This window comes from Symphalangus syndactylus, chromosome 24 (genome assembly GCF_028878055.3).
Source record: "Symphalangus syndactylus isolate Jambi chromosome 24, NHGRI_mSymSyn1-v2.1_pri, whole genome shotgun sequence".
NCBI classification, from domain to species: Eukaryota; Metazoa; Chordata; class Mammalia; order Primates; family Hylobatidae; genus Symphalangus; species Symphalangus syndactylus.
Window position 1 is genome coordinate 4,625,548 of NC_072446.2, and position 26,472 is coordinate 4,652,019.

The following is a 26,472-nucleotide window of genomic DNA, read 5'->3' on the forward strand; positions in this document are numbered from 1 at the left end:
TTATTTGAAGATATTATTTTTCCCAATAGAGGCCTCTTAGCGCTCAGAATATCCAATTGCAGTTTCTACAGAAAGAGTGTTTCAGAAAGGCTCAATCAAAAGTAAGGTTCAACTCTGTTAGTTGAATGCACAGAACAGAAAGAAGTTTCATACAATGCTTCTGTGTAGTTTATATTTGAACATATTCTTTTTTCCACTATTACCCACTTAGCGCTACGAATGTCCAGTTGCATTTTCTACAGACAGAGTGTTTCAAAACTGCTCAATCAAAAGTATGGTTTAACTCTGTTAGCTGAATGCTCAGATCAGAAAGAAGTTTCACAGAATGCTTCTGTGTAGTTTATATTTGAATATATTCCTTTCTCCACTACTACTCTCTTAGCACTCCAAATGTCCAGTTGCATTTTCTACAGAAAGAGTGTTCAGATCTGCTCAATCAAAAGTATGGTTTAACTCTGTTAGCTGAATGCACGGATCAGAAAGAAGTTTCACAGAATGATTCTGTGTAGTTTATATTTGGAGACATTCCTTTTTCCACTATTAACCTGTTAGCGCTCCGAATCTCCACTTGCGTTTTCTACAGAAAGAGTGTTTCAGAACGGCTCAATCAAAACTAAGGTTCAACTCTTTTAGTTGAACAAACAGAACAGAAAGAAGTTTCACACAATTCTTCTGTGTAGTTTTTATTTGTAGACATTCTTTTTCCCAATATAGGCCTCTTAGCGCTCAGAATGTCCAATTGCAGTTTCTACAGAAAGAGTGTTTCAGAACGGCTCAATCAAAAGTAAGGTTCAACTCTGTTAGTTGAATGCACAGAACAGAAAGAAGTTTCATACAGTGCTTCTGTGTAGTTTATATTTGAACATATTCTTTTTTCCACTATTACCCACTTAGCGCTACGAATGTCCAGTTGCATTTTCTACAGGCAGAGTGTTTCAAAACTGCTCAATCAAAAGTATGGTTTAACTCTCTTAGCTGAATGCTCAGATCAGAAAGAAGTTTCACAGAATGCTTCTGTGTAGTTTATATTTGAATATATTCCTTTTTCCACTACTACGCTCTTAGCGCTCCAAATGTCCAGTTGCATTTTCTACAGAAAGAGTGTTCAGATCTGCTCAATCAAAAGTATGGTTTAACTCTGTTAGCTGAATGCACAGATCAGAAAGAAGTTTCACCGAATGATTCTGTGTAGTTTTTATTTGAAGACATTCCTTTTTCCACTATTACCCACTTAGCGCTCCGAATCTCCACTTGCATTTTCTACAAAAAGAGTGTTTCATAACTGCTAAATCAAAAATATGTTTTATCTCTGTTAACTGAATTTAGAGATCAGAAATAAGTTTCACAGAATGCATCTGTGTAGTTTTTATTTGAAGATATTCTTTTTCCCAATGTAGGCCTCTTAGCGCTTAGCATGTCCAATTGCAGTTTCTACAGAAAGAGTGTTTCAGAACGGCTCAATCAAAAGTAAGGTTCAACTCTGTTAGTTGAATGCACAGAACAGAAAGAATTTTCACAGAATGCTACTGTGTAGTTTATATTTGAATATATTCCTTTTTCCACTATTACCCTCTTAGCGCTCCGAATGTCCTCTTGCATTTTCTACAGAAAGAGTGTTCAGAACTGCGCAATCAAAAGTATGGTTTAACTCTGTTAGCTTAATGAACATATCAGAAATAAGTTTCACACAATGCTTCTGTGTAGTTTTTATTTGAAGATATTATTTTTCCCAATAGAGGCCTCTTAGCGCTCAGAATGTCCAATTGCAGTTTCTACAGAAAGAGTGTTTCAGAAAGGCTCAATCAAAAGTAAGGTTCAACTCTGTTAGTTGAATGCACAGAACAGAAAGAAATTTCATACAATGCTTCTGTGTAGTTTATATTTGAACATATTCTTTTTTCCACTATTACCCACTTAGCGCTACGAATGTCCAGTTGCATTTTCTACAGACAGAGTGTTTCAAAACTGCTCAATCAAAAGTATGGTTTAACTCTGTTAGCTGAATGTTCAGATCAGAAAGAAGTTTCACAGAATGCTTCTGTGTAGTTTATATTTGAATATATTCCTTTCTCCACTACTACTCCCTTAGCGCTCCAAATGTCCAGTTGCATTTTCTACAGAAAGAGGGTTCAGATCTGCTCAATCAAAATTATGGTTTAACCCTGTTAGCTGAATGCACGGATCAGAAAGAAGTTTCACAGAATGATTCTGTGTAGTTTATATTTGGAGACATTCCTTTTTCCACTATTACCCTCTTAGCGCTCCGAATCTCCACTTGCATTTTCTACAGAAAGAGTGTTTCAGAACGGCTCAATCAAAACTAAGGTTCAACTCTTTTAGTTGAACAAACAGAACAGAAAGAAGTTTCACACAATTCTTCTGTGTAGTTTTTATTCGTAGACATTCTTTTTCCCAATATAGGCCTCTTCGCGCTCAGAATGTCCAATTGCAGTTTCTACAGAAAGAGTGTTTCAGAACGGCTCAAACAAAAGTAAGGTTCAACTCTGTTAGTTGAATGCACAGAACAGAAAGAAGTTTCATACAATGCTTCTGTGTAGTTTATATTTGAACATATTCTTTTTTCCACTATTACCCACTTAGCGCTACGAATGTCCAGTTGCATTTTCTACAGACAGAGTCTTTCAAAACTGCTCAATCAAAAGTATGGTTTAACTCTGTTAGCTGTATGCTCAGATCAGAAAGAAGTTTCACAGAATGCTTCTGTGTAGTTTATATTTGAATATATTCCTTTTTCCACTACTACGCTCTTAGCGCTCCAAATGTCCAGTTGCATTTTCAACAGAAAGAGTGTTCAGATCTGCTCAATCAAAAGTATGGTTTAACTCTGTTAGCTGAATGCACAGATCAGAAAGAAGTTTCACCGAATGATTCTGTGTAGTTTATATTTGAAGACATTCCTTTTTCCACTATTACCCTCTTAGCGCTCCGAATCTCAACTTGCATTTTCTACAAAAAGAGTATTTCATAACTGCTCAATCAAAAATATGTTTTATCTCTGTTAACTGAATTTACAGATCAGAAATAAGTTTCACAGAATGCATCTGTGTAGTTTTTATTTGAAGATATTCTTTTTCCCAATGTAGGCCTCTTAGCGCTTAGCATGTCCAATTGCAGTTTCTACAGAAAGAGTGTTTCAGAACGGCTCAATCAAAAGTAAGGTTCAACTGTGTTAGTTGAATGCACAGAACAGAAAGAATTTTCACAGAATGCTACTGTGTAGTTTATATTTGAATATATTCCTTTTTCCACTATTACCCTCTTAGCGCTCCAAATGTCCACTTGAATTTTCTACAGAAAGAGTGTTCAGAACTGCGCAATCAAAAGTATGGTTTAACTCTGTTAGCTTAATGAACATATCAGAAATAAGTTTCACACAATGCTTCTGTGTAGTTTTTATTTGAAGATATTATTTTTCCCAATAGAGGCCTCTTAGCGCTCAGAATGTCCAATTGCAGTTTCTACAGAAAGAGAGTTTCAGAAAGGCTCAATCAAAAGTAAGGTTCAACTCTGTTAGTTGAATGCACAGAACAGAAAGAAGTTTCATACAATGCTTCTGTGTAGTTTATATTTGAACATATTCTTTTTTCCACTATTACCCACTTAGCGCTACGAATGTCCAGTTGCATTTTCTACAGACAGAGTGTTTCAAAACTGCTCAATCAAAAGTATGGTTTAACTCTGTTAGCTGAATGCTCAGATCAGAAAGAAGTTTTACAGAATGCTTCTGTGTAGTTTATATTTGAATATATTCCTTTTTCCACTACTACGCTCTTAGCACTCCAAATGTCCAGTTGCATTTTCTACAGAAAGAGTGTTCAGATCTGCTCAATCAAAAGTATGGTTTAACTCTGTTAGCTGAATGCACAGATCAGAAAGAAGTTTCACCGAATGATTCTGTGTAGTTTATATTTGAAGACATTCCTTTTTCCACTATTACCCTCTTAGCGCTCCGAATCTCCACTTGCATTTTCTACAAAAAGAGTGTTTCATAACTGCTCAATCAAAAATATGTTTTATCTCTGTTAACTGAATTTGCAGATCAGAAATAAGTTTCACAGAATGCATCTGTGTAGTTTTTATTTGAAGATATTCTTCTTCCCAATGTAGGCCTCTTAGCGCTTAGCATGTCCAATTGCAGTTTCTACAGAAAGAGTGTTTCAGAACGGCTCAATCAAAAGTAAGGTTCAACTCTGTTAGTTGAATGCACAGAACAGAAAGAATTTTCACAGAATGCTACTGTGTAGTTTATATTTGAATATATTCCTTTTTCCACTATTACCCTCTTAGCGCTCCGAATGTCCACTTGCATTTTCTACAGAAAGAGTGTTCAGAACTGCGCAATCAAAAGTATGGTTTAACTCTGTTAGCTTAATGAACATATCAGAAATAAGTTTCACACAATGCTTCTGTGTAGTTTTTATTTGAAGATATTATTTTTCCCAATAGAGGCCTCTTAGCACTCAGAATGTCCAATTGCAGTTTCTACAGAAAGAGTGTTTCAGAAAGGCTCAATCAAAAGTAAGGTTCAACTCTGTTAGTTGAATGCACAGAACAGAAAGAAGTTTCATACAATGCTTCTGTGTAGTTTATATTTGAACATATTCTTTTTTCCACTATTACCCACTTAGCGCTACGAATGTCCAGTTGCATTTTCTACAGACAGAGTGTTTCAAAACTGCTCAATCAAAAGTATGGTTTAACTCTGTTAGCTGAATGCTCAGATCAGAAAGAAGTTTCACAGAATGCTTCTGTGTAGTTTATATTTGAATATATTCCTTTCTCCACTACTACTCTCTTAGCACTCCAAATGTCCAGTTGCATTTTCTACAGAAAGAGTGTTCAGATCTGCTCAATCAAAAGTATGGTTTAACTCTGTTAGCTGAATGCACGGATCAGAAAGAAGTTTCACAGAATGATTCTGTGTAGTTTATATTTGGAGACATTCCTTTTTCCACTATTACCCTCTTAGCGCTCCGAATCTCCACTTGAATTTTCTACAGAAAGAGTGTTTCAGAACGGCTCAATCAAAACTAAGGTTCAACTCTTTTAGTTGAACAAACAGAACAGAAAGAAGTTTCACACAATTCTTCTGTGTAGTTTTTATTTGTAGACATTCTTTTTCCCAATATAGGCCTCTTAGCGCTCAGAATGTCCAATTGCAGTTTCTACAGAAAGAGTGTTTCAGAACGGCTCAATCAAAAGTAAGGTTCAACTCTGTTAGTTGAATGCACAGAACAGAAAGAAGTTTCATACAATGCTTCTGTGTAGTTTATATTTGAACATATTCTTTTTTCCACTATTACCCACTTAGCGCTACGAATGTCCAGTTGCATTTTCTACAGACAGAGTGTTTCAAAACTGCTCAATCAAAAGTATGGTTTAACTCTGTTAGCTGAATGCTCAGATCAGAAAGAAGTTTCACAGAATGCTTCTGTGTAGTTTATATTTGAATATATTCCTTTTTCCACTACTACGCTCTTAGCGCTCCAAATGTCCAGTTGCATTTTCTACAGAAAGAGTGTTCAGATCTGCTCAATCAAAAGTATGGTTTAACTCTGTTAGCTGAATGCACAGATCAGAAAGAAGTTTCACCGAATGATTCTGTGTAGTTTATATTTGAAGACATTCCTTTTTCCACTATTACCCACTTAGCGCTCCGAATCTCCACTTGCATTTTCTACAAAAAGAGTGTTTCATAACTGCTCAATCAAAAATATGTTTTATCTCTGTTAACTGAATTTACAGATCAGAAATAAGTTTCACAGAATGCATCTGTGTAGTTTTTATTTGAAGATATTCTTCTTCCCAATGTAGGCCTCTTAGCGCTTAGCATGTCCAATTGCAGTTTCTACAGAAAGAGTGTTTCAGAACGGCTCAATCAAAAGTAAGGTTCAACTCTGTTAGTTGAATGCACAGAACAGAAAGAATTTTCACAGAATGCTACTGTGTAGTTTATATTTGAATATATTCCTTTTTCCACTATTACCCTCTTAGCGCTCCGAATGTCCACTTGCATTTTCTACAGAAAGAGTGTTCAGAACTGCGCAATCAAAAGTATGGTTTAACTCTGTTAGCTTAATGAATATATCAGAAATAAGTTTCACACAATCCTTCTGTGTAGTTTTTATTTGAAGATATTATTTTTCCCAATAGAGGCCTCTTAGCGCTCAGAATGTCCAATTGCAGTTTCTACAGAAAGAGTGTTTCAGAAAGGCTCTATCAAAAGTAAGGTTCAACTCTGTTAGTTGAATGCACAGAACAGAAAGAAGTTTCATACAATGCTTCTGTGTAGTTTATATTTGAACATATTCTTTTTTCCACTATTACCCACTTAGCGCTACGAATGTCCAGTTGCATTTTCTACAGACAGAGAGTTTCAAAACTGCTCAATCAAAAGTATGGTTTAACTCTGTTAGCTGAATGCTCAGATCAGAAAGAAGTTTCACAGAATGCTTCTGTGTAGTTTATATTTGAATATATTCCTTTCTCCACTACTACTCTCTTAGCGCTCCAAATGTCCAGTTGCATTTTCTACAGAAATAGTGTTCAGATCTGCTCAATCAAAAGTATGGTTTAACTCTGTTAGCTGAATGCACGGATCAGAAAGAAGTTTCACAGAATGATTCTGTGTAGTTTATATTTGGAGACATTCCTTTTTCCACTATTAACCTCTTAGCGCTCCGAATCTCCACTTGCGTTTTCTACAGAAAGAGTGTTTCAGAACGGCTCAATCAAAACTAAGGTTCAACTCTTTTAGTTGAACAAACAGAACAGAAAGAAGTTTCACACAATTCTTCTGTGTAGTTTTTATTTGTAGACATTCTTTTTCCCAATATAGGCCTCTTAGCGCTCAGAATGTCCAATTGCAGTTTCTACAGAAAGAGTGTTTCAGAACGGCTCAATCAAAAGTAAGGTTCAACTCTGTTAGTTGAATGCACAGAACAGAAAGAAGTTTCATACAGTGCTTCTGTGTAGTTTATATTTGAACATATTCTTTTTTCCACTATTACCCACTTAGCGCTACGAATGTCCAGTTGCATTTTCTACAGACAGAGTGTTTCAAAACTGCTCAATCAAAAGTATGGTTTAACTCTGTTAGCTGAATGCTCAGATCAGAAAGAAGTTTCACAGAATGCTTCTGTGTAGTTTATATTTGAATATATTCCTTTTTCCACTACTACGCTCTTAGCGCTCCAAATGTCCAGTTGCATTTTCTTCAGAAAGAGTGTTCAGATCTGCTCAATCAAAAGTATGGTTTAACTCTGTTAGCTGAATGCACAGATCAGAAAGAAGTTTCACCGAATGATTCTGTGTAGTTTATATTTGAAGACATTCCTTTTTCCACTATTACCCACTTAGCGCTACGAATCTCCACTTGCATTTTCTACAAAAAGAGTGTTTCATAACTGCTCAATCAAAAATATGTTTTATCTCTGTTAACTGAATTTACAGATCAGAAATAAGTTTCACAGAATGCATCTGTGTAGTTTTTATTTGAAGATATTCTTTTTCCCAATGTAGGCCTCTTAGCGCTTAGCATGTCCAATTGCAGTTTCTACAGAAAGAGTGTTTCAGAACGGCTCAATCAAAAGTAAGGTTCAACTCTGTTAGTTGAATGCACAGAACAGAAAGAATTTTCACAGAATGCTACTGTGTAGTTTATATTTGAATATATTCCTTTTTCCACTATTACCCTCTTAGCGCTCCGAATGTCCACTTGCATTTTCTACAGAAAGAGTGTTCAGAACTGCGCAATCAAAAGTATGGTTTAACTCTGTTAGCTTAATGAATATATCAGAAATAAGTTTCACACAATGCTTCTGTGTAGTTTTTATTTGAAGATATTATTTTTCCCAATAGAGGCCTCTTAGCGCTCAGAATGTCCAATTGCAGTTTCTACAGAAAGAGTGTTTCAGAAAGGCTCTATCAAAAGTAAGGTTCAACTCTGTTAGTTGAATGCACAGAACAGAAAGAAGTTTCATACAATGCTTCTGTGTAGTTTATATTTGAACATATTCTTTTTTCCACTATTACCCACTTAGCGCTACGAATGTCCAGTTGCATTTTCTACAGACAGAGTGTTTCAAAACTGCTCAATCAAAAGTATGGTTTAACTCTGTTAGCTGAATGCTCAGATCAGAAAGAAGTTTCACAGAATGCTTCTGTGTAGTTTATATTTGAATATATTCCTTTCTCCACTACTACTCTCTTAGCGCTCCAAATGTCCAGTTGCATTTTCTACAGAAAGAGGGTTCAGATCTGCTCAATCAAAATTATGGTTTAACTCTGTTAGCTGAATGCACGGATCAGAAAGAAGTTTCACAGAATGATTCTGTGTAGTTTATATTTGGAGACATTCCTTTTTCCACTATTACCCTCTTAGCGCTCCGAATCTCCACTTGCATTTTCTACAGAAAGAGTGTTTCAGAACGGCTCAATCAAAACTAAGGTTCAACTCTTTTAGTTGAACAAACACAACAGAAAGAAGTTTCACACAATTGCTCTGTGTAGTTTTTATTTGTAGACATTCTTTTTCCCAATATAGGCCTCTTAGCGCTCAGAATGTCCAATTGCAGTTTCTACAGACAGAGTGTTTCAGAACGGCTCAATCAAAAGTAAGGTTCAACTCTGTTAGTTGAATGCACAGAACAGAAAGAAGTTTCATACAATGCTTCTGTGTAGTTTATATTTGAACATATTCTTTTTTCCACTATTACCCACTTAGCGCTACGAATGTCCAGTTGCATTTTCTACAGACAGAGTGTTTCAAAACTGCTCAATCAAAAGTATGGTTTAACTCTGTTAGCTGAATGCTCAGATCAGAAAGAAGTTTCACAGAATGTTTCTGTGTAGTTTATATTTCAATATATTCCTTTTTCCACTACTATGCTCTTAGCGCTCCAAATGTCCAGTTGCATTTTCTACAGAAAGAGTGTTCAGATCTGCTCAATCAAAAGTATGGTTTATCTCTGTTAGCTGAATGCACAGATCAGAAAGAAGTTTCACCGAATGATTCTGTGTAGTTTATATTTGAAGACATTCCTTTTTCCACTATTACCCTCTTAGCGCTCCGAATCTCCACTTGCATTTTCTACAAAAAGAGTGTTTCATAACTGCTCAATCAAAAATATGTTTTATCTCTGTTAACTGAATTTACAGATCAGAAATAAGTTTCACAGAATGCATCTGTGTAGTTTTTATTTGAAGATATTCTTTTTCCCAATGTAGGCCTCTTAGCGCTTAGCATGTCCAATTGCAGTTTCTACAGAAAGAGTGTTTCAGAACGGCTCAATCAAAAGTAAGGTTCAACTCTGTTAGTTGAATGCACAGAACAGAAAGAATTTTCACAGAATGCTACTGTGTAGTTTATATTTGAATATATTCCTTTTTCCACTATTACCCTCTTAGCGCTCCGAATGTCCACTTGCATTTTCTACAGAAAGAGTGTTCAGAACTGCGCAATCAAAAGTATGGTTTAACTCTGTTAGCTTAATGAACATGTCAGAAATAAGTTTTACACAATGCTTCTGTGTAGTTTTTATTTGAAGATATTATTTTTCCCAATAGAGGCCTCTTAGCGCTCAGAATGTCCAATTGCAGTTTCTACAGAAAGAGTGTTTCAGAAAGGCTCAATCAAAAGTAAGGTTCAACTCTGTTAGTTGAATGCACAGAACAGAAAGAAGTTTCATACAATGCTTCTGTGTAGTTTATATTTGAACATATTCTTTTTTCCACTATTACCCACTTAGCGCAACGAATGTCCAGTTGCATTTTCTACAGACAGAGTGTTTCAAAACTGCTCAATCAAAAGTATGGTTTAACTCTGTTAGCTGAATGCACAGATCAGAAAGAAGTTTCACAGAATGATTCTGTGTAGTTTATATTTGGAGACATTCCTTTTTCCACTATTACCCTCTTAGCGCTCCGAATCTCCACTTGCATTTTCTACAGAAAGAGTGATTCAGAACGGCTCAATCAAAACGAAGGTTCAACTCTTTTAGTTGAACAAACAGAACAGAAAGAAGTTTCACACAATTCTTCTGTGTAGTTTTTATTTTAGACATTCTTTTTCCCAATATAGGCCTCTTAGCGCTCAGAATGTCCAATTGCAGTTTCTACAGAAAGAGTGTTTCAGAACGGCTCAATCAAAAGTAAGGTTCAACTCTGTTAGTTGAATGCACAGAACAGAAAGAAGTTTCATACAATGCTTCTGTGTAGTTTATATTTGAACATATTCTTTTTTCCACTATTACCCACTTAGTGCTACGAATGTCCAGTTGCATTTTCTACAGACAGAGTGTTTCAAAACTGCTCAATCAAAAGTATGGTTTAACTCTGTTAGCTGAATGCTCAGATCAGAAAGAAGTTTCACAGAATGCTTCTGTGTAGTTTATATTTGAATATATTCCTTTTTCCACTACTAATCTCTTAGCGCTCCAAATGTCCAGTTGCATTTTCTACAGAAAGAGTGTTCAGATCTGCTCAATCAAAAGTATGGTTTAACTCTGTTAGCTGAATGCACAGATCAGAAAGAAGTTTCACAGAATGATTCTGTGTAGTTTATATTTGGAGACATTCCTTTTTCCACTATTACCCTCTTAGCGCTCCGAATCTCCACTTGCATTTTCTACAGAAAGAGTGTTTCAGAACGGCTCAATAAAAACTAAGGTTCAACTCTTTTAGTTGAACAAAGAGAACAGAAAGAAGTTTCACACAATTCTTCTGTGTAGTTTTTATTTGTAGACATTCTTTTTCCCAATATAGGCTTCTTAGCGCTCAGAATGTCCAATTGCAGTTTCTAGAGAAAGAGTGTTTCAGAACGGCTCAATCAAAAGTAAGGTTCAACTCTGTTAGTTGAATGCACAGAACAGAAAGAAGTTTCATACAATGCTTCTGTGTAGTTTATATTTGAATATATTCTTTTTTCCACTATTACCCACTTAGCGCTACGAATGTCCAGTTGCATTTTCTACAGACAGAGTGTTTCAAAACTGCTCAATTAAACGTATGGTTTAACTCTGTAAGCTGTATGCTCAGATCAGAAAGAAGTTTCACAGAATGCTTCTGTGTAGTTTATATTTGAGTATATTCCTTTTTCCACTAGTACGCTCTTAGCGCTCCAAACGTCCAGTTGCATTTTCAACAGAAAGAGTGTTCAGATCTGCTCAATCAAAAGTATGGTTTAACTCTGTTAGCTGAATGCACAGATCAGAAAGAAGTTTCACCGAATGATTCTGTGTAGTTTATATTTGAAGACTTTCCTTTTTCCACTATTACCCTCTTAGCGCTCCGAATCTCCACTTGCATTTTCTACAAAAAGAGTATTTCATAACTGCTCAATCAAAAATATGTTTTATCTCTGTTAACTGAATTTACAGATCAGAAATAAGTTTCACAGAATGCATCTGTGTAGTTTTTATTTGAAGATATTCTTTTTCCCAATGTAGGCCTCTTAGCGCTTAGCATGTCCAATTGCAGTTTCTACAGAAAGAGTGTTTCAGAACGGCTCAATCAAAAGTAAGGTTCAACTGTGTTAGTTGAATGTACAGAACAGAAAGAATTTTCACAGAATGCTACTGTGTAGTTTATATTTGAATATATTCCTTTTTCCACTATTACCCTCTTAGCGCTCCAAATGTCCACTTGAATTTTCTACAGAAAGAGTGTTCAGAACTGCGCAATCAAAAGTATGGTTTAACTCTGTTAGCTTAATGAACATATCAGAAATAAGTTTCACACAATGCTTCTGTGTAGTTTTTATTTGAAGATATTATTTTTCCCAATAGAGGCCTCTTAGCGCTCAGAATGTCCAATTGCAGTTTCTACAGAAAGAGTGTTTCAAAAAGGCTCAATCAAAAGTAAGGTTCAACTCTGTTAGTTGAATGCACAGAACAGAAAGAAGTTTCATACAATGCTTCTGTGTAGTTTATATTTGAACATATTCTTTTTTCCACTATTACCCACTTAGCGCTACGAATGTCCAGTTGCATTTTCTACAGACAGAGTGTTTCAAAACTGCTCAATCAAAAGTATGGTTTAACTCTGTTAGCTGAATGCTCAGATCAGAAAGAAGTTTCACAGAATGCTTCTGTGTAGTTTATATTTGAATATATTCCTTTTTCCACTACTACTCTCTTAGCGCTCCAAATGTCCAGTTGCATTTTCTACAGAAAGAGTGTTCAGATCTGCTCAATCAAAAGTATGGTTTAACTCTGTTAGCTGAATGCACAGATCAGAAAGAAGTTTCACAGAATGATTCTGTGTAGTTTATATTTGGAGACATTCCTTTTTCCACTATTACCCTCTTAGCGCTCCGAATCTCCACTTGCATTTTCTACAGAAAGAGTGTTTCAGAACGGTTCAATCAAAACTAAGGTTCAACTCTTTTAGTTGAACAAACAGAACAGAAAGAAGTTTCACACAATTCTTCTGTGTAGTTTTTATTTGTAGACATTCATTTTCCCAATATAGGCCTCTTAGCGCTCAGAATGTCCAATTGCAGTTTCTACAGAAAGAGTGTTTCAGAACGGCTCAATCAAAAGTAAGGTTCAACTCTGTTAGTTGAATGCACAGAACAGAAAGAAGTTTCATACAATGCTTCTGTGTAGTTTATATTTGAATATATTCTTTTTTCCACTATTACCCACTTAGCGCTACGAATGTCCAGTTGCATTTTCTACAGACAGAGTGTTTCAAAACTGCTCAATCAAAAGTATGGTTTAACTCTGTTAGCTGAATGCTCAGATCAGAAAGAAGTTTCACAGAATGTTTCTGTGTAGTTTATATTTCAATATATTCCTTTTTCCACTACTATGCTCTTAGCGCTCCAAATGTCCAGTTGCATTTTCTACAGAAAGAGTGTTCAGATCTGCTCAATCAAAAGTATGGTTTATCTCTGTTAGCTGAATGCACAGATCAGAAAGAAGTTTCACCGAATGATTCTGTGTAGTTTATATTTGAAGACATTCCTTTTTCCACTATTACCCTCTTAGCGCTCCGAATCTCCACTTGCATTTTCTACAAAAAGAGTGTTTCATAACTGCTCAATCAAAAATATGTTTTATCTCTGTTAACTGAATTTACAGATCAGAAATAAGTTTCACAGAATGCATCTGTGTAGTTTTTATTTGAAGATATTCTTTTTCCCAATGTAGGCCTCTTAGCGCTTAGCATGTCCAATTGCAGTTTCTACAGAAAGAGTGTTTCAGAACGGCTCAATCAAAAGTAAGGTTCAACTCTGTTAGTTGAATGCACAGAACAGAAAGAATTTTCACAGAATGCTACTGTGTAGTTTATATTTGAATATATTCCTTTTTCCACTATTACCCTCTTAGCGCTCCGAATGTCCACTTGCATTTTCTACAGAAAGAGTGTTCAGAACTGCGCAATCAAAAGTATGGTTTAACTCTGTTAGCTTAATGAACATGTCAGAAATAAGTTTTACACAATGCTTCTGTGTAGTTTTTATTTGAAGATATTATTTTTCCCAATAGAGGCCTCTTAGCGCTCAGAATGTCCAATTGCAGTTTCTACAGAAAGAGTGTTTCAGAAAGGCTCAATCAAAAGTAAGGTTCAACTCTGTTAGTTGAATGCACAGAACAGAAAGAAGTTTCATACAATGCTTCTGTGTAGTTTATATTTGAACATATTCTTTTTTCCACTATTACCCACTTAGCGCAACGAATGTCCAGTTGCATTTTCTACAGACAGAGTGTTTCAAAACTGCTCAATCAAAAGTATGGTTTAACTCTGTTAGCTGAATGCACAGATCAGAAAGAAGTTTCACAGAATGATTCTGTGTAGTTTATATTTGGAGACATTCCTTTTTCCACTATTACCCTCTTAGCGCTCCGAATCTCCACTTGCATTTTCTACAGAAAGAGTGATTCAGAACGGCTCAATCAAAACGAAGGTTCAACTCTTTTAGTTGAACAAACAGAACAGAAAGAAGTTTCACACAATTCTTCTGTGTAGTTTTTATTTTAGACATTCTTTTTCCCAATATAGGCCTCTTAGCGCTCAGAATGTCCATTTGCAGTTTCTACAGAAAGAGTGTTTCAGAACGGCTCAATCAAAAGTAAGGTTCAACTCTGTTAGTTGAATGCACAGAACAGAAAGAAGTTTCATACAATGCTTCTGTGTAGTTTATATTTGAACATATTCTTTTTTCCACTATTACCCACTTAGTGCTACGAATGTCCAGTTGCATTTTCTACAGACAGAGTGTTTCAAAACTGCTCAATCAAAAGTATGGTTTAACTCTGTTAGCTGAATGCTCAGATCAGAAAGAAGTTTCACAGAATGCTTCTGTGTAGTTTATATTTGAATATATTCCTTTTTCCACTACTAATCTCTTAGCGCTCCAAATGTCCAGTTGCATTTTCTACAGAAAGAGTGTTCAGATCTGCTCAATCAAAAGTATGGTTTAACTCTGTTAGCTGAATGCACAGATCAGAAAGAAGTTTCACAGAATGATTCTGTGTAGTTTATATTTGGAGACATTCCTTTTTCCACTATTACCCTCTTAGCGCTCCGAATCTCCACTTGCATTTTCTACAGAAAGAGTGTTTCAGAACGGCTCAATAAAAACTAAGGTTCAACTCTTTTAGTTGAACAAAGAGAACAGAAAGAAGTTTCACACAATTCTTCTGTGTAGTTTTTATTTGTAGACATTCTTTTTCCCAATATAGGCTTCTTAGCGCTCAGAATGTCCAATTGCAGTTTCTAGAGAAAGAGTGTTTCAGAACGGCTCAATCAAAAGTAAGGTTCAACTCTGTTAGTTGAATGCACAGAACAGAAAGAAGTTTCATACAATGCTTCTGTGTAGTTTATATTTGAATATATTCTTTTTTCCACTATTACCCACTTAGCGCTACGAATGTCCAGTTGCATTTTCTACAGACAGAGTGTTTCAAAACTGCTCAATTAAACGTATGGTTTAACTCTGTAAGCTGTATGCTCAGATCAGAAAGAAGTTTCACAGAATGCTTCTGTGTAGTTTATATTTGAGTATATTCCTTTTTCCACTAGTACGCTCTTAGCGCTCCAAACGTCCAGTTGCATTTTCAACAGAAAGAGTGTTCAGATCTGCTCAATCAAAAGTATGGTTTAACTCTGTTAGCTGAATGCACAGATCAGAAAGAAGTTTCACCGAATGATTCTGTGTAGTTTATATTTGAAGACATTCCTTTTTCCACTATTACCCTCTTAGCGCTCCGAATCTCCACTTGCATTTTCTACAAAAAGAGTATTTCATAACTGCTCAATCAAAAATATGTTTTATCTCTGTTAACTGAATTTACAGATCAGAAATAAGTTTCACAGAATGCATCTGTGTAGTTTTTATTTGAAGATATCCTTTTTCCCAATGTAGGCCTCTTAGCGCTTAGCATGTCCAATTGCAGTTTCTACAGAAAGAGTGTTTCAGAACGGCTCAATCAAAAGTAAGGTTCAACTGTGTTAGTTGAATGTACAGAACAGAAAGAATTTTCACAGAATGCTACTGTGTAGTTTATATTTGAATATATTCCTTTTTCCACTATTACCCTCTTAGCGCTCCAAATGTCCACTTGAATTTTCTACAGAAAGAGTGTTCAGAACTGCGCAATCAAAAGTATGGTTTAACTCTGTTAGCTTAATGAACATATCAGAAATAAGTTTCACACAATGCTTCTGTGTAGTTTTTATTTGAAGATATTATTTTTCCCAATAGAGGCCTCTTAGCGCTCAGAATGTCCAATTGCAGTTTCTACAGAAAGAGTGTTTCAGAAAGGCTCAATCAAAAGTAAGGTTCAACTCTGTTAGTTGAATGCACAGAACAGAAAGAAGTTTCATACAATGCTTCTGTGTAGTTTATATTTGAACATATTCTTTTTTCCACTATTACCCACTTAGCGCTACGAATGTCCAGTTGCATTTTCTACAGACAGAGTGTTTCAAAACTGCTCAATCAAAAGTATGGTTTAACTCTGTTAGCTGAATGCTCAGATCAGAAAGAAGTTTCACAGAATGCTTCTGTGTAGTTTATATTTGAATATATTACTTTTTCCACTACTACTCTCTTAGCGCTCCAAATGTCCAGTTGCATTTTCTACAGAAAGAGTGTTCAGATCTGCTCAATCAAAAGTATGGTTTAACTCTGTTAGCTGAATGCACAGATCAGAAAGAAGTTTCACAGAATGATTCTGTGTAGTTTATATTTGGAGACATTCCTTTTTCCACTATTACCCTCTTAGCGCTCCGAATCTCCACTTGCATTTTCTACAGAAAGAGTGTTTCAGAACGGTTCAATCAAAACTAAGGTTCAACTCTTTTAGTTGAACAAACAGAACAGAAAGAAGTTTCACACAATTCTTCTGTGTAGTTTTTATTTGTAGACATTCATTTTCCCAATATAGGCCTCTTAGCGCTCAGAATGTCCAATTGCAGTTTCTACAGAAAGAGTGTTTCAGAACGGCTCAATCAAAAGTAAGGTTCAACTCTGTTAGTTGAATGCACAGAACAGAAAGAAGTTTCATACAATGCTTCTGTGTAGTTTATATTTGAACATATTCTTTTTTCCACTATTACCCACTTAGTGCTACGAATGTCCAGTTGCATTTTCTACAGACAGAGTGTTTCAAAACTGCTCAATCAAAAGTATGGTTTAACTCTGTTAGCTGAATGCTCAGATCAGAAAGAAGTTTCACAGAATGCTTCTGTGTAGTTTATATTTGAATATATTCCTTTTTCCACTACTAATCTCTTAGCGCTCCAAATGTCCAGTTGCATTTTCTACAGAAAGAGTGTTCAGATCTGCTCAATCAAAAGTATGGTTTAACTCTGTTAGCTGAATGCACAGATCAGAAAGAAGTTTCACAGAATGATTCTGTGTAGTTTATATTTGGAGACATTCCTTTTTCCACTATTACCCTCTTAGCGCTCCGAATCTCCACTTGCATTTTCTACAGAAAGAGTGTTTCAGAACGGCTCAATAAAAACTAAGGTTCAACTCTTTTAGTTGAACAAAGAGAACAGAAAGAAGTTTCACACAATTCTTCTGTGTAGTTTTTATTTGTAGACATTCTTTTTCCCAATATAGGCTTCTTAGCGCTCAGAATGTCCAATTGCAGTTTCTAGAGAAAGAGTGTTTCAGAACGGCTCAATCAAAAGTAAGGTTCAACTCTGTTAGTTGAATGCACAGAACAGAAAGAAGTTTCATACAATGCTTCTGTGTAGTTTATATTTGAATATATTCTTTTTTCCACTATTACCCACTTAGCGCTACGAATGTCCAGTTGCATTTTCTACAGACAGAGTGTTTCAAAACTGCTCAATTAAACGTATGGTTTAACTCTGTAAGCTGTATGCTCAGATCAGAAAGAAGTTTCACAGAATGCTTCTGTGTAGTTTATATTTGAGTATATTCCTTTTTCCACTAGTACGCTCTTAGCGCTCCAAACGTCCAGTTGCATTTTCAACAGAAAGAGTGTTCAGATCTGCTCAATCAAAAGTATGGTTTAACTCTGTTAGCTGAATGCACAGATCAGAAAGAAGTTTCACCGAATGATTCTGTGTAGTTTATATTTGAAGACATTCCTTTTTCCACTATTACCCTCTTAGCGCTCCGAATCTCCACTTGCATTTTCTACAAAAAGAGTATTTCATAACTGCTCAATCAAAAATATGTTTTATCTCTGTTAACTGAATTTACAGATCAGAAATAAGTTTCACAGAATGCATCTGTGTAGTTTTTATTTGAAGATATTCTTTTTCCCAATGTAGGCCTCTTAGCGCTTAGCATGTCCAATTGCAGTTTCTACAGAAAGAGTGTTTCAGAACGGCTCAATCAAAAGTAAGGTTCAACTGTGTTAGTTGAATGTACAGAACAGAAAGAATTTTCACAGAATGCTACTGTGTAGTTTATATTTGAATATATTCCTTTTTCCACTATTACCCTCTTAGCGCTCCAAATGTCCACTTGAATTTTCTACAGAAAGAGTGTTCAGAACTGCGCAATCAAAAGTATGGTTTAACTCTGTTAGCTTAATGCACATATCAGAAATAAGTTTCACACAATGCTTCTGTGTAGTTTTTATTTGAAGATATTATTTTTCCCAATAGAGGCCTCTTAGCGCTCAGAATGTCCAATTGCAGTTTCTACAGAAAGAGTGTTTCAGAAAGGCTCAATCAAAAGTAAGGTTCAACTCTGTTAGTTGAATGCACAGAACAGAAAGAAGTTTCATACAATGCTTCTGTGTAGTTTATATTTGAACATATTCTTTTTTCCACTATTACCCACTTAGCGCTACGAATGTCCAGTTGCATTTTCTACAGACAGAGTGTTTCAAAACTGCTCAATCAAAAGTATGGTTTAACTCTGTTAGCTGAATGCTCAGATCAGAAAGAAGTTTCACAGAATGCTTCTGTGTAGTTTATATTTGAATATATTCCTTTTTCCACTACTACTCTCTTAGCGCTCCAAATGTCCAGTTGCATTTTCTACAGAAAGAGTGTTCAGATCTGCTCAATCAAAAGTATGGTTTAACTCTGTTAGCTGAATGCACAGATCAGAAAGAAGTTTCACAGAATGATTCTGTGTAGTTTATATTTGGAGACATTCCTTTTTCCACTATTACCCTCTTAGCGCTCCGAATCTCCACTTGCATTTTCTACAGAAAGAGTGTTTCAGAACGGTTCAATCAAAACTAAGGTTCAACTCTTTTAGTTGAACAAACAGAACAGAAAGAAGTTTCACACAATTCTTCTGTGTAGTTTTTATTTGTAGACATTCATTTTCCCAATATAGCCTCTTAGCGCTCAGAATGTCCAATTGCAGTTTCTACAGAAAGAGTGTTTCAGAACGGCTCAATCAAAAGTAAGGTTCAACTCTGTTAGTTGAATGCACAGAACAGAAAGAAGTTTCATACAATGCTTCTGTGTAGTTTATATTTGAACATATTCTTTTTTCCACTATTACCCACTTAGTGCTACGAATGTCCAGTTGCATTTTCTACAGACAGAGTGTTTCAAAACTGCTCAATCAAAAGTATGGTTTAACTCTGTTAGCTGAATGCTCAGATCAGAAAGAAGTTTCACAGAATGCTTCTGTGTAGTTTATATTTGAATATATTCCTTTTTCCACTACTAATCTCTTAGCGCTCCAAATGTCCAGTTGCATTTTCTACAGAAAGAGTGTTCAGATCTGCTCAATCAAAAGTATGGTTTAACTCTGTTAGCTGAATGCACAGATCAGAAAGAAGTTTCACAGAATGATTCTGTGTAGTTTATATTTGGAGACATTCCTTTTTCCACTATTACCCTCTTAGCGCTCCGAATCTCCACTTGCATTTTCTACAGAAAGAGTGTTTCAGAACGGCTCAATCAAAACTAAGGTTCAACTCTTTTAGTTGAACAAACAGAACAGAAAGAAGTTTCACACAATTCTTCTGTGTAGTTTTTATTTGTAGACATTCTTTTTCCCAATATAGGCTTCTTAGCGCTCAGAATGTCCAATTGCAGTTTCTAGAGAAAGAGTGTTTCAGAACGGCTCAATCAAAAGTAAGGTTCAACTCTGTTAGTTGAATGCACAGAACAGAAAGAAGTTTCATACAATGCTTCTGTGTAGTTTATATTTGAACATAATCTTTTTTCCACTATTACCCACTTAGCGCTACGAATGTCCAGTTGCATTTTCTACAGACAGAGTGTTTCAAAACTGCTCAATCAAACGTATGGTTTAACTCTGTAAGCTGTATGCTCAGATCAGAAAGAAGTTTCACAGAATGCTTCTGTGTAGTTTATATTTGAATATATTCCTTTTTCCACTACTACGCTCCTAGCGCTCCAAACGTCCAGTTGCATTTTCAACAGAAAGAGTGTTCAGATCTGCTCAATCAAAAGTATGGTTTAACTCTGTTAGCTGAATGCACAGATCAGAAAGAAGTTTCACCGAATGATTCTGTGTAGTTTATATTTGAAGACATTCCTTTTTCCACTATTACCCTCTTAGCGCTCCGAATCTCCACTTGTATTTTCTACAAAAAGAGTGTTTCATAACTGCTCAATTAAAAATATGTTTTATCTCTGTTAACTGAATTTACAGATCAGAAATAAGTTTCACAGAATGCATCTGTGTAGTTTTTATTTGAAGATATTCTTTTTCCCAATGTAGGCCTCTTAGCGCTTAGCATGTCCAATTGCAGTTTCTACAGAAAGAGTGTTTCAGCACGGCTCAATCAAAAGTAAGGTTCAACTCTGTTAGTTGAATGCACAGAACAGAAAGAATTTTCACAGAATGCTACTGTGTAGTTTATATTTGAATATATTCCTTTTTCCACTATTACCCTCTTAGCGCTCCGAATGTCCACTTGCATTTTCTACAGAAAGAGTGTTCAGAACTGCGCAATCAAAAGTATGGTTTAACTCTGTTAGCGTAATGAACATATCAGAAATAAGTTTCACACAATGCTTCTGTGTAGTTTTTATTTGAAGATATTATTTTTCCCAATAGAGGCCTCTTAGCGCTCAGAATGTCCAATTGCAGTTTCTACAGAAAGAGTGTTTCAGAACGGCTCAATCAAAAGTAAGGTTCAACTCTGTTAGTTGAATGCACAGAACAGAAAGAAGTTTCATACAATGCTTCTGTGTAGTTTATATTTGAACATATTCTTTTTTCCACTATTACCCACTTAGCGCTACGAATGTCCAGTTGCATTTTCTACAGACAGAGTGTTTCAAAACTGCTCAATCAAAAGTATGGTTTAACTCTGTTAGCTGAATGCTCAGATCAGAAATAAGTTTCACAGAATGCTTCTGTGTAGTTTATATTTGAATATATTACTTTTTCCACTACTACTCTCTTAGCTCTCCAAATGTCCAGTTGCATTTTCTACAGAAAGAGTGTTCTGATCTGCTCAATCAAAAGTATGGTTAACTCTGTTAGCTGAATGCACAGATCAGAAAGAAGTTTCACAGAATGATTCTGTGTAGTTTATATTTGGAGACATTCCTTTTTCCACTATTACGCTCTTAGCGCTCCGAATCTCCACTTGCATTTTCTACAGAAAGAGTGTTTCAGAACTGCTCAATCAAAACTAAGGTTCAACTCTTTTAGTTGAACAAACAGAACAGAAAGAAGTTTCACACAATTCTTCTGTGTAGTTTTTATTCGTAGACATTCTTTTTCCCAATATAGGCCTCTTAGCGCTCAGAATGTCCAATTGCAGTTTCTACAGAAAGAGTGTTTCAGAACGGCTCAATCAAAAGTAAGGTTCAACTCTGTTAGTTAAATGCACAGAACAGAAAGAAGTTTCATACAATGCTTCTGTGTAGTTTATATTTGAACATATTCTTTTTTCCACTATTACCCACTTAGTGCTACGAATGTCCAGTTGCATTTTCTACAGACAGAGTGTTTCAAAACTGCTCAATCAAAAGTATGGTTTAACTCTGTTAGCTGTATGCTCAGATCAGAAAGAAGTTTCACAGAATGCTTCTGTGTAGTTTATATTTGAATATATTCCTTTTTCCACTACTACGCTCTTAGCGCTCCAAATGTCCAGTTGCATTTTCAACAGAAAGAGTGTTCAGATCTGCTCAATCAAAAGTATGGTTTAACTCTGTTAGCTGAATGCACAGATCAGAAAGAAGTTTCACCGAATGATTCTGTGTAGTTTATATTTGAAGACATTCCTTTTTCCACTATTACCCTCTTAGCGCTCCGAATCTCCACTTGCATTTTCTACAAAAAGAGTATTTCATAACTGCTCAATCAAAAATATGTTTTATCTCTGTTAACTGAATTTACAGATCAGAAATAAGTTTCACAGAATGCATCTGTGTAGTTTTTATTTGAAGATATTCTTTTTCCCAATGTAGGCCTCTTAGCGCTTAGCATGTCCAATTGCAGTTTCTACAGAAAGAGTGTTTCAGAACGGCTCAATCAAAAGTAAGGTTCAACTGTGTTAGTTGAATGCACAGAACAGAAAGAATTTTCACAGAATGCTACTGTGTAGTTTATATTTGAATATATTCCTTTTTCCACTATTACCCTCTTAGCGCTCCAAATGTCCACTTGAATTTTCTACAGAAAGAGTGTTCAGAACTGCGCAATCAAAAGTATGGTTTAACTCTGTTAGCTTAATGAACATATCAGAAATAAGTTTCACACAATGCTTCTGTGTAGTTTTTATTTGAAGATATTATTTTTCCCAATAGAGGCCTCTTAGCGCTCAGAATGTCCAATTGCAGTTTCTACAGAAAGAGTGTTTCAGAAAGGCTCAATCAAAAGTAAGGTTCAACTCAGTTAGTTGAATGCACAGAACAGAAAGAAGTTTCATACAATGCTTCTGTGTAGTTTATATTTGAACATATTCTTTTTTCCACTATTACCCACTTAGCGCTACGAATGTCCAGTTGCATTTTCTACAGACAGAGTGTTTCAAAACTGCTCAATCAAAAGTATGGTTTAACTCTGTTAGCTGAATGCTCAGATCAGAAAGAAGTTTCACAGAATGCTTCTGTGTAGTTTATATTTGAATATATTCCTTTTTCCACTACTACTCTCTTAGCGCTCCAAATGTCCAGTTGCATTTTCTACAGAAAGAGTGTTCAGATCTGCTCAATCAAAAGTATGGTTTAACTCTGTTACCTGAATGCACAGATCAGAAAGAAGTTTCACAGAATGATTCTGTGTAGTTTATATTTGGAGACATTCCTTTTTCCACTATTACCCTCTTAGCGCTCCGAATCTCCACTTGCATTTTCTACAGAAAGAGTGTTTCAGAACGGCTCAATCAAAACTAAGGTTCAACTCTTTTAGTTGAACAAACAGAACAGAAAGAAGTTTCACACAATTCTTCTGTGTAGTTTTTATTTGTAGACATTCTTTTTCCCAATATAGGCCTCTTAGCGCTCAGAATGTCCAATTGCAGTTTCTACAGAAAGAGTGTTTCAGAACGGCTCAATCAAAAGTAAGGTTCAACTCTGTTAGTTGAATGCACAGAACAGAAAGAAGTTTCATACAGTGCTTCTGTGTAGTTTATATTTGAACATATTCTTTTTTCCACTATTACCCACTTAGCGCTACGAATGTCCAGTTGCATTTTCTACAGACAGAGTGTTTCAAAACTGCTCAATCAAAAGTATGGTTTAACTCTGTTAGCTGAATGCTCAGATCAGAAAGAAGTTTCACAGAATGCTTCTGTGTAGTTTATATTTGAATATATTCCTTTTTCCACTACTACGCTCTTAGCGCTCCAAATGTCCAGTTGCATTTTCTACAGAAAGAGTGTTCAGATCTGCTCAATCAAAAGTATGGTTTAACTCTGTTAGCTGAATGCACAGATCAGAAAGAAGTTTCACCGAATGATTCTGTGTAGTTTATATTTGAAGACATTCCTTTTTCCACTATTACCCACTTAACGCTCCGAATCTCCACTTGCATTTTCTACAAAAAGAGTGTTTCATAACTGCTAAATCAAAAATATGTTTTATCTCTGTTAACTGAATTTAGAGATCAGAAATAAGTTTCACAGAATGCATCTGTGTAGTTTTTATTTGAAGATATTCTTTTTCCCAATGTAGGCCTCTTAGCGCTTAGCATGTCCAATTGCAGTTACTACCGAAAGAGTGTTTCAGAACGGCTCAATCAAAAGTATGGTTCAACTCTGTTAGTTGAATGCACAGAACAGAAAGAATTTTCACAGAATGCTACTGTGTAGTTTATATTAGAATATATTCCTTTTTCCACTATTACCCTCTTAGCGCTCCGAATGTCCACTTGCATTTTCTACAGAAAGAGTGTTCAGAACTGCGCAATCAAAAGTATGGTTTAACTCTGTTAGCTTAATGAATATATCAGAAATAAGTTTCACACAATGCTTCTGTGTAGTTTTTATTTGAAGATATTATTTTTCCCAATAGAGGCCTCTTAGTGCTCAGAATGTCCAATTGCAGTTTCTACAGAAAGAGTGTTTCAGAAAGGCTCAATCAAAAGTAAGGTTCAACTCTGTTAGTTGAATGCACAGAACAGAAAGAAATTTCATACAATGCTTCTGTGTAGTTTATATTTGAACATATTCTTTTTTCCACTATTACCCACTTAGCGCTACGAATGTCCAGTTGCATTTTCTACAGACAGAGTGTTTCAAAACTGCTCAATCAAAAGTATGGTTTAACTCTGTTAGCTGAATGCTCAGATCAGAAAGAAGTTTCACAGAATGCTTCTGTGTAGTTTATATTTGAATATATTCCTTTCTCCACTACTACTCTCTTAGCGCTCCAAATGTCCAGTTGCATTTTCTACAGAAAGAGGGTTCAGATCTGCTCAATCAAAATTATGGTTTAACTCTGTTAGCTGAATGCACGGATCAGAAAGAAGTTTCACAGAATGATTCTGTGTAGTTTATATTTGGAGACATTCCTTTTTCCACTATTACCCTCTTAGCGCTCCGAATCTCCACTTGCATTTTCTACAGAAAGAGTGTTTCAGAACGGCTCAATCAAAACTAAGGTTCAACTCTTTTAGTTGAACAAACACAACAGAAAGTAGTTTCACACAATTGCTCTGTGTAGTTTTTATTTGTAGACATTCTTTTTCCCAATATAGGCCTCTTAACGCTCAGAATGTCCAATTGCAGTTTCTACAGACAGAGTGTTTCAGAACGGCTCAATCAAAAGTAAGGTTCAACTCTGTTAGTTGAATGCACAGAACAGAAAGAAGTTTCATACAATGCTTCTGTGTAGTTTATATTTGAACATATTCTTTTTTCCACTATTACCCACTTAGCGCTACGAATGTCCAGTTGCATTTTCTACAGACAGAGTGTTTCAAAACTGCTCAATCAAAAGTATGGTTTAACTCTGTTAGCTGAATGCTCAGATCAGAAAGAAGTTTCACAGAATGTTTCTGTGTAGTTTATATTTCAATATATTCCTTTTTCCACTACTATGCTCTTAGCGCTCCAAATGTCCAGTTGCATTTTCTACAGAAAGAGTGTTCAGATCTGCTCAATCAAAAGTATGGTTTATCTCTGTTAGCTGAATGCACAGATCAGAAAGAAGTTTCAAGGAATGATTCTGTGTAGTTTATATTTGAAGACATTCCTTTTTCCACTATTACCCTCTTAGCGCTCCGAATCTCCACTTGCATTTTCTACAAAAAGAGTGTTTCATAACTGCTCAATCAAAAATATGTTTTATCTCTGTTAACTGAATTTACAGATCAGAAATAAGTTTCACAGAATGCATCTGTGTAGTTTTTATTTGAAGATATTCTTTTTCCCAATGTAGGCCTCTTAGCGCTTAGCATGTCCAATTGCAGTTTCTACAGAAAGAGTGTTTCAGAACGGCTCAATCAAAAGTAAGGTTCAACTCTGTTAGTTGAATGCACAGAACAGAAAGAATTTTCACAGAATGCTACTGTGTAGTTTATATTTGAATATATTCCTTTTTCCACTATTACCCTCTTAGCGCTCCGAATGTCCACTTGCATTTTCTACAGAAAGAGTGTTCAGAACTGCGCAATCAAAAGTATGGTTTAACTCTGTTAGCTTAATGAACATGTCAGAAATAAGTTTTACACAATGCTTCTGTGTAGTTTTTATTTGAAGATATTTTTTTTCCCAATAGAGGCCTCTTAGCGCTCAGAATGTCCAATTGCAGTTTCTACAGAAAGAGTGTTTCAGAAAGGCTCAATCAAAAGTAAGGTTCAACTCTGTTAGTTGAATGCACAGAACAGAAAGAAGTTTCATACAATGCTTCTGTGTAGTTTATATTTGAACATATTCTTTTTTCCACTATTACCCACTTAGCGCAACGAATGTCCAGTTGCATTTTCTACAGACAGAGTGTTTCAAAACTGCTCAATCAAAAGTATGGTTTAACTCTGTTAGCTGAATGCACAGATCAGAAAGAAGTTTCACAGAATGATTCTGTGTAGTTTATATTTGGAGACATTCCTTTTTCCACTATTACCCTCTTAGCGCTCCGAATCTCCACTTGCATTTTCTACAGAAAGAGTGATTCAGAACGGCTCAATCAAAACGAAGGTTCAACTCTTTTAGTTGAACAAACAGAACAGAAAGAAGTTTCACACAATTCTTCTGTGTAGTTTTTATTTTAGACATTCTTTTTCCCAATATAGGCCTCTTAGCGCTCAGAATGTCCAATTGCAGTTTCTACAAAAAGAGTGTTTCAGAACGGCTCAATCAAAAGTAAGGTTCAACTCTGTTAGTTGAATGCACAGAACAGAAAGAAGTTTCATACAATGCTTCTGTGTAGTTTATATTTGAACATATTCTTTTTTCCACTATTACCCACTTAGTGCTACGAATGTCCAGTTGCATTTTCTACAGACAGAGTGTTTCAAAACTGCTCAATCAAAAGTATGGTTTAACTCTGTTAGCTGAATGCTCAGATCAGAAAGAAGTTTCACAGAATGCTTCTGTGTAGTTTATATTTGAATATATT